The 13,789-nt window shown below is 38.1% G+C and overlaps 1 long non-coding RNA gene across 2 annotated transcripts; it reads right to left on the bottom strand.

The window, feature by feature from the left end:
- Nucleotides 1–779: 779 nt before the first annotated feature.
- Nucleotides 780–10,921, bottom strand: LOC119487638. 2 transcript variants are annotated; one of them, XR_005206749.1, is made up of 3 exons: nt 10,907–10,921; nt 6,726–6,745; nt 780–956 (listed from the first exon to the last, which is right to left on the bottom strand). It is a non-coding gene; the product is annotated as an uncharacterized LOC119487638 (long non-coding RNA). The 2 variants fall into 2 exon arrangements; XR_005206748.1 differs by lacking the exon at nt 10,907–10,921 and having other exon boundaries at nt 6,726–6,757.
- Nucleotides 10,922–13,789: the final 2,868 nt, after the last annotated feature.

The raw sequence follows: 13,789 nt of genomic DNA, 5'->3' as shown, positions 1-13,789 counted from the left end.
ACCATATGTCGCGGGGTTCTATGTCAAAACTCCGTGCAACATGAAAAACACTGGCGTAGTCGGAACACGTTGTATTAATCCCTTTTTATTATGCCGGCCTCCCAAAGTGCAATCATTGCTTACTATTTACAAAAAGTGAAAAATAGAAAATAAGCTATGTACAAAACATCAAATAGTACTGAAAATCGAGTTCCTCAATAACTCCATGATTTCTTTCAGAATAGGCAAAAACAATCCAAAAATACAATCTATATTTTACCTTCCTGAGTGTGACCTTCTCTGTCAACACTTCAAGATCAGACTCAGCTCAGCTGGCCAAGATGACCCCCTTTTAAACCAATAGCCCCTCCCCTGGGCGTATTCCTTACACAGAAAAATAACAATTAACATTATTTTTCATCATAGAAGATATTTATAGTCCCTTTAACCTAGGCATATTTTACATTTAAATGATATACCTCTGTCTAAACATTCCCCCCCAACCAAAACAAGTTAATTTGCAACATAATCACAATTCCAAATAATAAACATATTTAAACTGATCACATGATCTCAAAAACGCGCGAGGGCACCCTTTATAACGGGGGGATTTGTTACGGCCCTGTTTGCTCGTCAATCCCATGAATGGGACATGACAGGATGGACACGCAGCGTTTCAGCAACTGGTGAGTGAGAATAATGTTTGTGTAAATATATGCGTATAGGAAACAGCAGAACAATCAAGTGTGCACCTTTGGTCGCACTACTGATAAACAGTTTAGGGGAGAGGGATATGTCGCGATGTGTTTTAACTACGGAGTGAATCAGGAAGGGAGCGGAGAAATGTTTGGCGTGTGTGTGTGTGTGTGTGTGTGTGTGTGTGTGTGTGCCTGCGGCGCAGCGGAGAAATGTTGGTGTGTGTGGCCTGAGGTGATGTGTGTGCGCTGCCCACAGTCAGTGACGGCTACTCCGTCACACTGCCCTACATGCTAGAAAACTTTATGGTGCTCCACCGCATGCTGGTGCTAGTTTTTATTGACGTCACCAGTAAACAGATCTGTCAGTTCATTAAAAAGTCATCTATTGGATAAATGTAATGAAGTCTTTTATCAGCCTTGAACACGCAGAATGATAAAGTATAGTTCCTGTGTATTTCGTGATATTTTAATGTTAGAGGGTTTGTTATACTGCAGCTTTGAAGAGTCTTTCCTGAAGCTGAAAGGTCACCAGTTGGCGCCAGCGTGAGTCCGTCAGCTCCTTCCACTTCAGTCGACGAGTCCCAGAGCGATACAGCAACCCCCCACCTGCGCTACCAGCGAGTCGCCCCGAAACATCACATCAGCCGAGCGTCTAAAGTCGAGTAAATGCAAAGCGCGCGGGCCGTACAGTAAAAACCTCTCCAAGGCCTCCTGATAGTGAGCGTTTCATCAGACATGGGGCCCGCCGCGGCCCGTCTCATAACTTCCTCTCTTTGATCCCGAAACCCTGCAGTCATATGCAAAGCAGGCCGAGAAGACGCCGCCACGCTGGGAGCGATCGCACGTACAGAGCAAAGAGTGGAGTAGACGGTGTTTCATTTTCAGAGGTTATAGTCTGCAAGCTTCATGCTGACACACAGGAGCTGTGAATTATAACAACACTAACACTCCCTTCTTAGAGTGAGCCTCAAAATCATCCTTAAACTAGGAAGGCTGTTATAGAGCGAGCTAACAGCATTCACTTCATACACACCAGCTGTAGATTATATAGTAATAACATATAAACGGCATCAAAAATCATCAATCTTTCATGTCTAGGAAATGATTAATCTTGCAGTAGCACTTTTAACAGTCCCACATTTCGGACATGACTGTCCCACATTACAAAATCCAGATTTGAGAAAACTTGGCACGAAGAGTACTAATATGGCTACCATTTCGTTTATGATTTATGATTTCAGAGTGGTGCTGGGTTTGGATTTAATGTATTGGCTTCATATCACAATATATTCCAGAAATCTGAAAGGCAAAAAAAGTCCCACATTAGGTTGATTCACCCTATATCTATCAAACCCTTAACGTTAGCCTTTGTGTCTGACTGTATTCTGTGACACTTGTTTTTTGTTGGTTCAGCAGTTCTTTTTGACACTTAAGGCCCAGACACACCAACCTGAAATCAAAGAACCAGCAGCGACGAAGGCCATCAGTTGCGTCGCCTAACCTCGCCCTTGTCTTGGCCAAAAATTTCATCATTTCATATTTGTTTTGCATTTTTTGCATCAATGTTTAGCTTGTAACTTTACATGTCTGTTGTTAAATAAACTTAAAGAAGTTGAACATTTAGTTTAATTTTTGCATTATTGCACAGACCGTGAATCCAGTGTCGGTGAGCCTCACTAAAGAGAACAGTGCTGCGTTTCTTTTGTGTTTTTCAGTGCTAGCATGTTGAACCAGGTCGGCATGATGTGCTCGTATATCACACTTACAAAAACGTCAAACTGCCTTCAAATTGTCCCACACTTGAGGGCGAATCCAGTCTTTAAGTCCACTCTCTTTTTCCCAGTCTTTGTTGTACTTTTTGTCATATTTCAACCACTCAGTACCTTAGGCATTGCTAGCTAACTCCATCAACCCTGTGAAGATTTGTCTCACAACAACAACAACAACACGCTGAGTGGTGGCGGTGACGGTCAGCAGCTGTCAGTCATCAGTGTGTGTGTGTGTGTGTGTGTGTTTGGGGAAAGGGAGCGGCGGAGGGATCAGGGTTGTGTACGGATCCTGCAACAGAACAAACTACACCGGTATAGAGGAGAGAGACAGGAGCCCAAATAAGCAACTACACTTTAGAAACAAGCCCAACAAACATGCAACCTGAGACTACCAATACTTGTAAGCGACTCTTCAGGAGAACAAGAACAAAGTCGCTGATAATAAGCAGACTTGGCAACTCTGCCAACTACCACGTACGTTCTGCTCCTCCGTGAGAGGAAATTACTCTGTACACCAGCAGGCGGCGCTAGTCTGTATTCATCACTCAAAAAGGGAAACAGGAAGAGCGAGGACGGCGGATATATAAGCCGTTGTAATGATACTTACATGAAACAAAGCGGCGTCTGTCGACCATTTTCACACCACTCTCACTCACCACTTAGCTTCATTCCAGATGTTCATGTCGCTGTGAAAATATCCGTGTGTTGGAACGATCAGATGAGATGAAGATGAAAGATGAAGAGTCTTCTGTGTGTGTCCTCTTGACTTTACTCGTCGGCTAGCTCTGTTCACTTCCGTTTCTCTTCTCGTGCATTGATTCATTAAAGCTAAACAGCCAATCAGAGCGATTTTTCTCACCGATGAGCTCCGCCACCGATTCAACATGCTAAAAAAACCTCAGAGACGAGCAGACCAGAGCGGCAAAAACTAGGCCGACTGACGCTCACCGACGGCCCCAAACTGTCTGACGACCGACCGTCGGCTCAGGGCCTTTAACAGTAAACAGCCAGCGGACAGCGCTCATGCTTTTATCCTCCAAAATAAATAAATAATGTCCGACAGGTGCAGGTACTGGTGCAAAGCACATGGCAACAGTTTACAAACTGGAGTAGTGAGTGGGCTGATGAGGAAAGTGGGAACAGGTGAGGTCAGGTGACGGGGATAGGAAGGAAAGTCTGAGGGCATCCGGTGGATGGATGGATGGAAAATGTGTCTGTAGAGGACAGACAGATCGTGATGATGATGATGATGATGATGGTGTTAATGCTGAAAGGAAACAGCAGCAGCAGCAGCTCTGCTTTCTCCAGACTTCAAAGTTCACTCTGATGGATCCTCGCTGCCTCAGTCTGTCATGGATTTTTAATGCGCCCGCTGCTAAGCTAACAACAATAAAGCAACACTCGTCTTTAATACAGACAGCTCCTCTTCTTTTTATAGGAGAATTTGTTCTTTTCTGCTGCAATACAGCAATACAGCGGCATGAAGACATCAAGGAGAGAGAAAAACACATTTTTGGTGACCTATTTGGTTATTTTCATCAGGATATGGTGACTTTATCTGCTTAGTATGAGGGTGGAGACAAAACACACACACACACACACACACACACACACACACTCACACTCACAGAGGTTTAACTGGCCTCCATAGGGGGTCTTTGCTGCAGAGGAGAGCAGCTGGCTGCCCCTGATACTATTAACAGAAGTGTGTGTGTGTGTGTGTGTGTGTGTGTGTGTTTGTAATGCAATAAAAATATTTTGGATATGTGCTCTGGGTGTGAGCTGCAAGAAACAAGAGTTCTACTTTAATGATGTGAAGCTCGAGGGGGGAACAATAGAGATGTGTGGGAGAGAGACGGAGAGCGAGTACATACTATATAAGAGGACACTACATGGCCAAAAGTATGTGGACAACCAAACACTACAGCCACATGTGATTGTTCCACACCGAACTGGGAAAACCTTTTTTTTATGACTTTGCACGGAGGCATTTTTTATGTTGAACCATAGACTGTGTATATAAAGATGGACGACATGACAGATCCCTAAAAGTGAAGCCTAAACATCTGGATCGCCCCCTTCTTTCTCTGGAACCAAAGGGCCTATAGAGACCAAAAGAGTTGTCCACATACTTTTGGCCAAAATAATGTCTGTCAGGAGAGAGGAGAAATGTTCGATGGAGGAACAAAAACTAGAGAGAAAAGAAGAAGAAGAAGAAAGTGCATCATAATGAGTGTGAAAGAGAGAGAGGAGAGAGAGGTGACAGTCAGAGAGGTGAGAGAGGGAGGAGGACGGAGGGAGGAGGCGTGAGTTTGCATAAAGAGGAGAGGGAAGGGCGAGAGACACCGAGAGAGACAGAGGAGACAGAGGAGAGAGAGAGAGGTGACATTTAAAAATAGAGAAGAAGAGAGCAGAGAGGACGAAGAAGAAGGAGATGTGTGACTGTGTGGCAGCTGTTTTACTTCATCCAGTGAATATTAAAGTCATTTCCCATGATCCTCTCCTTTCCAACAACCTTCCCTCCCCTTCCTGATGTCAGCTGGTGTGTTTGCACCATTTTAAACAGGAAGGTGTGACTCCGTCGTCAGCACAGATTAAAACATAAACTGCAGATGATGTTGGCCGGATAAGGTCTGATCTGAAAATATGAAATATGAAGAAGTTTTTCACTTACAGAGTTTTGAAGTGGAAGGAGACATGCCGTTTATCATTCGGTGTTTCCATTCCACTTTTTTCTTTAAATAAATTTGACTAAACATACACTGTAAAAAAAAAAGTGTAGAATAATGGAAATTTTCCAGCAGCAGAGGCGCCAGAAAATCTCTGTTAAAAAACTGAAAAATACTGTCCGTTAATTAACATAACTAAATTGTAAAAAAAAAAAAAAACTGTAATTATCTTTATATAATTAGCCTTTATTACTGTAATATTACAAGAAATATTTTCCTTTTAACATATATTTATTGTTAGAATAGTTATACACCGTAAATCTAAGACCATTTACATATAAATCACAAATGAAACATGTAATTTTACATTGCAAAAGCCCAAATTTACATTAACTCTCAGAAGTTTTGCAAAAAAATCTGTATTTTTACAAGAAATATTTTTAAATTCCATGAAATTCTTTTCTTCTAACATAAAATAATTGTTAAAATAGAGTCATAAACCTCTAAAAAACTGAATAATCATCTTTAAAAATGATCAAGAAAAGCTTAAATACAGATAATTACGATTGTGATTACAAAAAATAATGTAAATCTAAGACCATTTACATATAAATCACAAATGAAACATGTCATTTTTAAAAAAAAATTCTGTCATTTTGAAATACAGACAAAAAATTTAAAATTTCTTGAAAAAAAATGTAAAAAAAAATGGTTTTTTTTATAATGCATTACAACCCATAAAATACAGTTTTCACCTGCCAAAAACTGATTGCAGCTCCTACCTTGTGACTGAAACATTTTATTCTACCTAAAAATGTTTTGATTTCATTCATGAGGATTATATCTGACAGATTATAGACCTTCGGAGGGGAAAAAATACAAAAGATAAAGGAAGAAAGAAGCAAATTAAAACAGAAAAATAAATTTATGTCACATTTGATCAATTAATTAATGGCTACATTTATTTGTGTTTTTTATTTATTTATTTATTTATGTATTTATTTATTTATTTATTTATTTATTTATTTATTATTTTGGCAAGTTCCATCCTCCATACTCATTGGGACCAATTGCAAAATTGCTGGTGCTCAGCTTATATATATATATTTCTTTCTGAGAGTGAAATGAGAAGATTGAAGGTCATGTTTGTAAAGTACAGAGCTGCGTTCTAATAGCTCGCTAACATCAATAAAAACATTTTACCTAAATAATTTAAACTGCATTTCGTAGTGTGCAGCGTCTCCAGCTCAGGTTGCCAGATGGTGAAGGCCGGTTTCGGTTCTGGTCTTTGTGCAGATACAATGATACCAAAGCTGGCAACCTCACTGTGACGACAGGAAGCTGAGTCACTGCAGCAACTAAATAAGCTTATTTCCCAAAATGTTGAACTGTCCCTTTAAAGGTGAGCAGATAAGGACTGATGGACTGAACTGTTGTGGTTTCTCAGCAGGAGGATGAAGAAACAGCAGCAGAATAAAAACAAACTGACAGGAACCACTGATTCAGCGGACACGTACTGGAAGAGTATAAAGAGAGAGTGTGTGTGTGTGTGTGTGTTTCCAGAGAAGGAAACAGCCTCTCTATAGAAACAAAAGCTTGTAATGAATCACCTCTCTCTCTCTCTCTCTCTCTCTCTGTCGGTATTCAGCTGGTTTCTTTCCTGTAACCAGTGACCAGCAGCTCCTTCACAGCTGCATCAATCAACAACAACAACAATCTTCTTCTCTTCTTTCCTTCAATGTCTTTAAAACAGAGTGAAAAAGATCATCAATGACTAATTCACAGACATCCTTTTATATGTTTGCAGCTTTTTAACCGACAACAAGGAGGTTCTTTTGATAAATAAATAAATAAAAAAATAAAAAAATAGATAAATAAATAAATAGATAGATAAATAGATAAATAAATAAATAGATAAATAAATAAATAGATAAATAAATAAATAAATATAGCAAAACGTTATATAAAAAATAAATATAGCCATAAATAAATTGATAAAATATGACAAAAAATTATATTTCTGTTTTAATTTGCTTCTTTATAATCACTATTTATTTTGTTTCTCTTTATTTTTATTTTATTTATTATTATTTTTTCCCTATTTATTTTGTATTTATTTTTGTTTACTATTATTCCTATTCTATTTTTTTAATTCTTTTATTTATATTTTCTAACTTTATCTCTCATTTTTATTTTATTTTTATTTATTTTTCTGTTTATTTATTCTTTTTCAAGTCCTTTTATACACTTATCTTCTTTTCTCTCCTAACATAAGTATAAATAAACATGTTATTTTTACTCCCTGTACATTTATGCAATCTCTGGTCCTATGGACGAAAAATATTACTCATTTCTACTTAATGGAACAATGTGTGGACATTGTGGGGATGCAGAAGTGATACTTGTGACCCTGTTGTGTCAAGTCAAAACATAATTTGCTTCAGCGATAGAGACAGAGATACAAATACATCAGTATTTTTCCAGAAGAAAACTCTGTCTTTTCAACAGAGAGAGAGAGAAACCTGAGAGACGGCAAACAAACATTGAATAACAAAATACTGAAAAGTGAACTCGCCCTGCGGTTAAACTGCTGCAGGCTGCAGGGAGAGAAAGAGAGAGAAGATTATGAAGATGTCATTATTAATGTCATTATTAGTGGAGGAAAGATGAACAATAACTGAGAGAGTTTGTGCTGCTGAAAAGATGAATCTGGTTCTCTGTTTGCAGCCTGAACACAGACCAACTCTTCGTCTTCATCATCCTCTTTTTCACTCATGAAAGTGTTTTTCTGTGTTTCACTGAGGAAGGTGTCACGTTTTCTCTCTGCAGAGTTAAAATAAATGTTGATATTTAAATGTTTGACGGAAGAGAAATTGTAAAATTCACCTGATGGTGAGATGTTGGATTTTTATAGCAGAGGATTAAGACCACAGAAAATCTGAGATTTAGAGAATAAAGTTGGAATATTCTAAGAACAAATATCATGATATTAGTAGTGTTAAAGTTGTAGCTATAAGCGAAAACCTTTTTTAAAATAATTTTATGAAAATGTATATTAATCTCTTTTTTTTAATGTGATATTACTTGCAAAATATCACAACATTATTCTTAAAATTTTACGACTGGTTTCTTGTGTAATTAAGATTATAATATATAAAATATTAAAAACTTTCTCAAAATTTCCGTTTTCTCAGAAAATTATGAATTAAGATTTTATTCTAAATTATTCCAAATTCTTTTGAAAATATTATGACAAAATGTTTGGCTGTAATATTTAATTGTACATTTGTATATTTTAGAATAAAATCCTGTTTCCGTCATGATTTTTTTTTTTAATTAAGACTTTATTCTCAAAATATTTCGAATGGTTTCTTGTGGAATTAAGATTATAATATATAAAATATTAAAAACTTTCTCAATTTTTTTTTCACAAAATTATGGGTTAAGATTTTATACTCAAATTATTATAACTTTTTTGGCAATAGTATGACTTTTTCTCAAATTCACAATTATTTTCTCAAAATTATGTAATTTTACATTTTTCATATTTTAGAATAAAATCATGTTTCTGTCATGATGTTTTTTTTTTTTAAATATTGTAATATTATGACATTATTTGCAAAATGTTACAACTTTATTCTCAAAATATCACGACTGCTTGTGGAATTGAGATTATGATATATAGAATATTAAAAACTTTCTCAAAATTTAACATTTTCTCACAAAATTATGAGTTAAGATTTTATTCTCAAATTATTACAACTTTTTTTGGTAATATTAGAATTTCTTGTCAGATTTGCTTATTAAATTTTTCAAAATGTAATATTTTCTCAATTTCTTTTCTTAATTTCTTTCTTTGCTTAATATTTAATTATACATTTTTTTATATTTTAGAATTAAATCATGCTTCTGTTTTATTACAATAATTTTTATTATAATTATTACAACTTTTTTTGGTAATATTATGATTTTTTTCTCAAATTTACAAGTGTTTTCTCAAAATATGTGGCCTTAATACTTAATTGTACATTTTTATATTTTAGAATAAATTAGTTTCTGTCTGTTTTCAGCTCTGTCTACTGTACAAACAGAGTAAACTACTAAAATACTGCCGAATAGAAAAGTAAAAATAAACCAGTTCACATATTATATATATTTTTTAAATAAAAATTAAATTGTACATTTAAATTTGTGTCCGACCTTTTACATACATCTTAAATATGTTTTTAATCTGTAACTAGCTATGTGTAACTAATAAAGTTAAATATGATTGTGATTATTTTGTGAATGTATAGCTTACTGTTCTTCTTTTAGTGTTTTATTTATGTGATGGAGGGAATGAGGGCTGTTTTGTTTTAGGATGTTTTTACTTTTATCTTTTTAATTCCTTTTTTTCCACTTACTGTGGACATTTATAAACATTTGAAATAACCTGAAACTGAACACACTGAACTGATATTATTATGATTACTGAGAGCATTTTCTCAAAAGAAGAACAAGAAGAAAAGTGAAACGGTTGAAAGCAGAACAAACAGAGTGAAGTTTAAACATTAACCCTGAGACACCTGAGACGTCCACAGAACAGTTTGTTCTCTGCTGAAGGTGTAAACCAGTCCATCACTCCGTCTGCTCTAGGTCTCTAGTTTGATCCATCCATCCTCTATATGCTCTAGGTCTCTAGTTTGATCCATCCATCCTCTGAATGCTCTAGGTCTCTAGTTTGATCCATCCATCCTCTGAATGCTCTAGGTCTCTAGTTTGATCCATCCATCCTCTGAATGCTCTAGGTCTCTAGTTTGATCCATCCATCCTCTATATGCTCTAGGTCTCTAGTTTGATCCATCCATCCTCTGAATGCTCTAGGTCTCTAGTTTGATCCATCCATCCTCTGAATGCTCTAGGTCTCTAGTTTGATCCATCCATCCTCTGAATGCTGTAGGTCTCTAGTTTGATCCATCCATCCTCTGAATGCTCTAGGTCTCTAGTTTGATCCATCCATCCTCTGAATGCTCTAGGTCTCTAGTTTGTGGCTGTAAAGTTTCATGAGGCTGTGATTATCCTAGAGGTCACCACAGGTCATTTTATACAGTGAGGTCAATAAAAATGTCTCCTATGGGGACTAACATCATCACACATGAATACATTTGGGCTCATTGGATCTACAAGAGTCTCAGCTTTACAGTGATACCCAATTTATGTAATTCCAAGACTGTTTAGGAACCCCAGTATGCAGAAATATTCAGATACACCATTTTAGAATAGGCGAAAATAACACATTTACACTGCATGAGATTATCATAAAGTGGACATGATTTGTGGGTACCCACAGGACCCATTTACATTCACATATCTTGAGGTCAGAGGTCAAGCTAGTATGACATGGTTGGTACCAATGGATTCCTCAGGTGTTCTAGTTTCATACGATATCTTTACCTTCACTCTCGCTCTAAACCTGAACCTGCTGCAGCCTCTGAAAGTCAGTAAAGTCACGGGTCTCAGGGGGTTAAGTGATCATACAACGTTACTCAAAATGTTCCCCATCCTTTGAAAAGTCTGGAGCGCTGACTTGTTGAACATCTAAATAATAAGAATAAAAACTACAAAGGGAAAAGGGCCGAGGATTAAATCAACTAAATAAATCCAACCAGTTTCAACAAGCTCTGCCAGACTAAATAAAAGAAACATAAAACAGTCTCATCTATACAGTAGTTTAACACTTATCGAATATATAGACAAGCCTGAGAGGTTTTTATACTTACAGTATCTTTGAACCTCGTGATGATGCAGAAACCTTTCTGTCTCTCTGGAGGTGTTTTAAGAAGAAAACCAGTGTAAAGAAGGTAACAAAGAGTCTCTGTATCAGCAGCAATGAGACTTTATAATTGTAGCTCAGAAAGATTTGAATGCAATCAGGTCTCCACAACATCAATCTATGCAAACTAAACCACAACGATGCAGAATACATGAATGGAAACACGGCTACTGGTGGCCAGTAGCTTCTCTATTCACTCTCCTGACTCCCTGATTGCCGAAGCTGTCTCACCTGCTCCGAGCCTCACACCTGCAGTCCATCAGCTCATCAGCCCTACAGGATATTAACCCGGCTCTTCACACATCCAGAAACAGACCATAGTCTCTCAGCTATTTAACTTATACCCTCGTCCAGCCTGGTCTATATTATTGTTCAGACATTCATGAAGAGAAACAAATGAAACTGTGGTTTTCTGTATAACTATAAATTATTTACACACGTGTCTGGCTTGAGGCTTGAGGGACTCAGGTGAACCACATAGCTGATTAACCCTCCAACACACACACACACACACACACACACACACAGAGAAACGTCTGTAACTCATTGGTGGTTCAATACCAAGGCTTTGTCACGGCCGTTGGCGTGTGATATCGTTGCACAGGGGCAACCTTTAGAGGCACTGGGTGTTCCATTATCTACAATGTACGCCGCTCAGAGAAAGTGCGCCAGGAGTGTGGTGACATAGTTTAAAGAGAGAAAGAGACATGTTACAATCAGCTGTTTGTTCGTGTCCCAACGTTCAGTTTCATTTTCACTTTACAAACGTTGTAGTTTTAAGCCCAACTATGTATTTTTTTTCCTGGTTTTGTTACCTAAACCTAAAGTGTCGTCAAGGGGGCGTGACAAAGCGGCACTGCAACACAGTCTCACAGCAGGTCGTGAAATAATCACAAAAATTTTAATCTATTTTATTTGTGTACATAGACACGAATTTCCCCTTTTTTCGGGACTTTCAACAACGTATTTTTCTCCTACGAATGTCCAGCAACACGTGATGCATGTGACAATTTCTGCTCCAGTCTTTTCAGAATAAAACTACTCAATTAGGTTTAGGAAAAGATCAACTTGGTTAGGATTAGGCAACAAAACTACTTAGTTAGTTTTAGGAAAAGATGGTGGTTCAGTTTAAAATAACACCGGAAGAGCTGTAACTTAAGTACGGAAGTTACGTGACAAATGAATCAGTTAAAGCAGTTAGTTTGGTAACATACAAAAGCTGAGTGGCAATATGTACAAGTGCAGATGTAGTACGAAGTATCAATAGAAAATAATCTTTTGTTCATTTTTAGCCAGCACTATCTCCCAGCGTTGACTTGCATTTCTTCTCCAGAAAAGCAGAAATCTTATTGGTGCATGACTACAAATTTCTGTCCGTGTGATGCGTCTGGTCTGCGCTACTGTAGCCGATGTGGTTGCAAAGGAGAAGAGACAAGAGGAGATGTCTTCTACCAGGAGAGACGGGCGAAAGAAGAGGACGTGAAATGAGAAAATAAGTGCAGAGAGAGAAGAAGAAGAAGAAGAGGGATGATGCAGCAGCAGGGACGCCATGAAGAGAAGAAGAGAAGAAGAGAGAGGGAGGTTTCACCTTGTTCTCCCAGAAGAAGAAGACAGATGAGGAGTGTGGGGGTGCTGCCTTAATGAGAGGACACACACACACACACACACACACTGACACACACACACGCACACACGCACACACACACACACACACACACACACACTCTGACACACACTGACACAGCACAATTGCAACCAGCTGCTGCTGTTTATCCGGCCACCAGTAGTACAGCTGCGTTGTCATGGCAACGAGGCAACGCTCAGGAGGGGGGGATGTGGGCGAAAGCAGCGATCGCAAGGTCAACAAGGAGTGTGTGTGTGTGTGTGTGTGTGTGTGTGTCCAGGGAGACTTAAAGAGACGAGTGTGAAGAATCTGTTGACGTCATGAGAAACCAAAATAAAGCAAAAGTCCGTCTTAAAACGATAAAGTCACGAAGCTCCTCCTGGTGTCGGAAACAGCTCAAGAAATACACCAGAAACTGTTTAAACTTTGACCCAGTTGACTTCTTTCTGTCAGTACCCGGCCTGTCTTGCGTGGAGTTAAAACCAGAACTCAACTGATGTTTAGTGAAGCTTCTCAACCCTCAGAAAACAGCAGCTGTTTGTATCATCATCCACCCTATCTTTAATTACAATCTTTGGTAAATGTTAGATCTTGGGGAACATGTGCTTGATTGACAGGTGCCCAAAATCGAACATTATTTTTCAGACAAAGATGAGAGAAGTGTCTCATTATGGCATCTAAGGGCACTTTCACAAGCCAACATTTAGTCTGTTTTAATCAAACTGGTGCAGACCAAAACAACCAGTCTGAGACCGCTAACCAGAGGTGGTCTCAGACCGTGCATTTGTTGAGATGGACTCAGGTAAACGACAGGTTAACACGAGTGGGAGAGGACTGACCTGGACTTCTGCAGAAGTCCGATGTTTGCTTGACATCTGGGACGAAGAGAACATACAGAACATGATAAACAAAGTCCACAAAAATAGTGACGTTTATAAAGTTATTGGAGATAAACTAGAGGAGAAGGGATTTGTGCCAAGTCAACGTGAAAAAACTTAAACCATATACACTATGTCCATATCTCTCAACATAGACACGAATTTCCCTTTTTCTCGTGACGCTCAGCACGACTTACAACAACGTATTTTTCTTGCGTTTTCCTACGAATGTCCAGCAACATGAGACGCACGTGTCAATTTCCGCTCTAGTCTTTTCAAAATAAAACTACTTAGCTAGGTTTAGGAACAGATGGTGGTTTGGGTTACTGTGACGGAGTAGCCGTCACTGACTGTGGGCAG

Source organism: Sebastes umbrosus, chromosome 4 (genome assembly GCF_015220745.1).
Source record: "Sebastes umbrosus isolate fSebUmb1 chromosome 4, fSebUmb1.pri, whole genome shotgun sequence".
Lineage (NCBI taxonomy): Eukaryota > Metazoa > Chordata > Actinopteri > Perciformes > Sebastidae > Sebastes > Sebastes umbrosus.
This window is presented reverse-complemented; position numbering and strand designations above follow the sequence as displayed.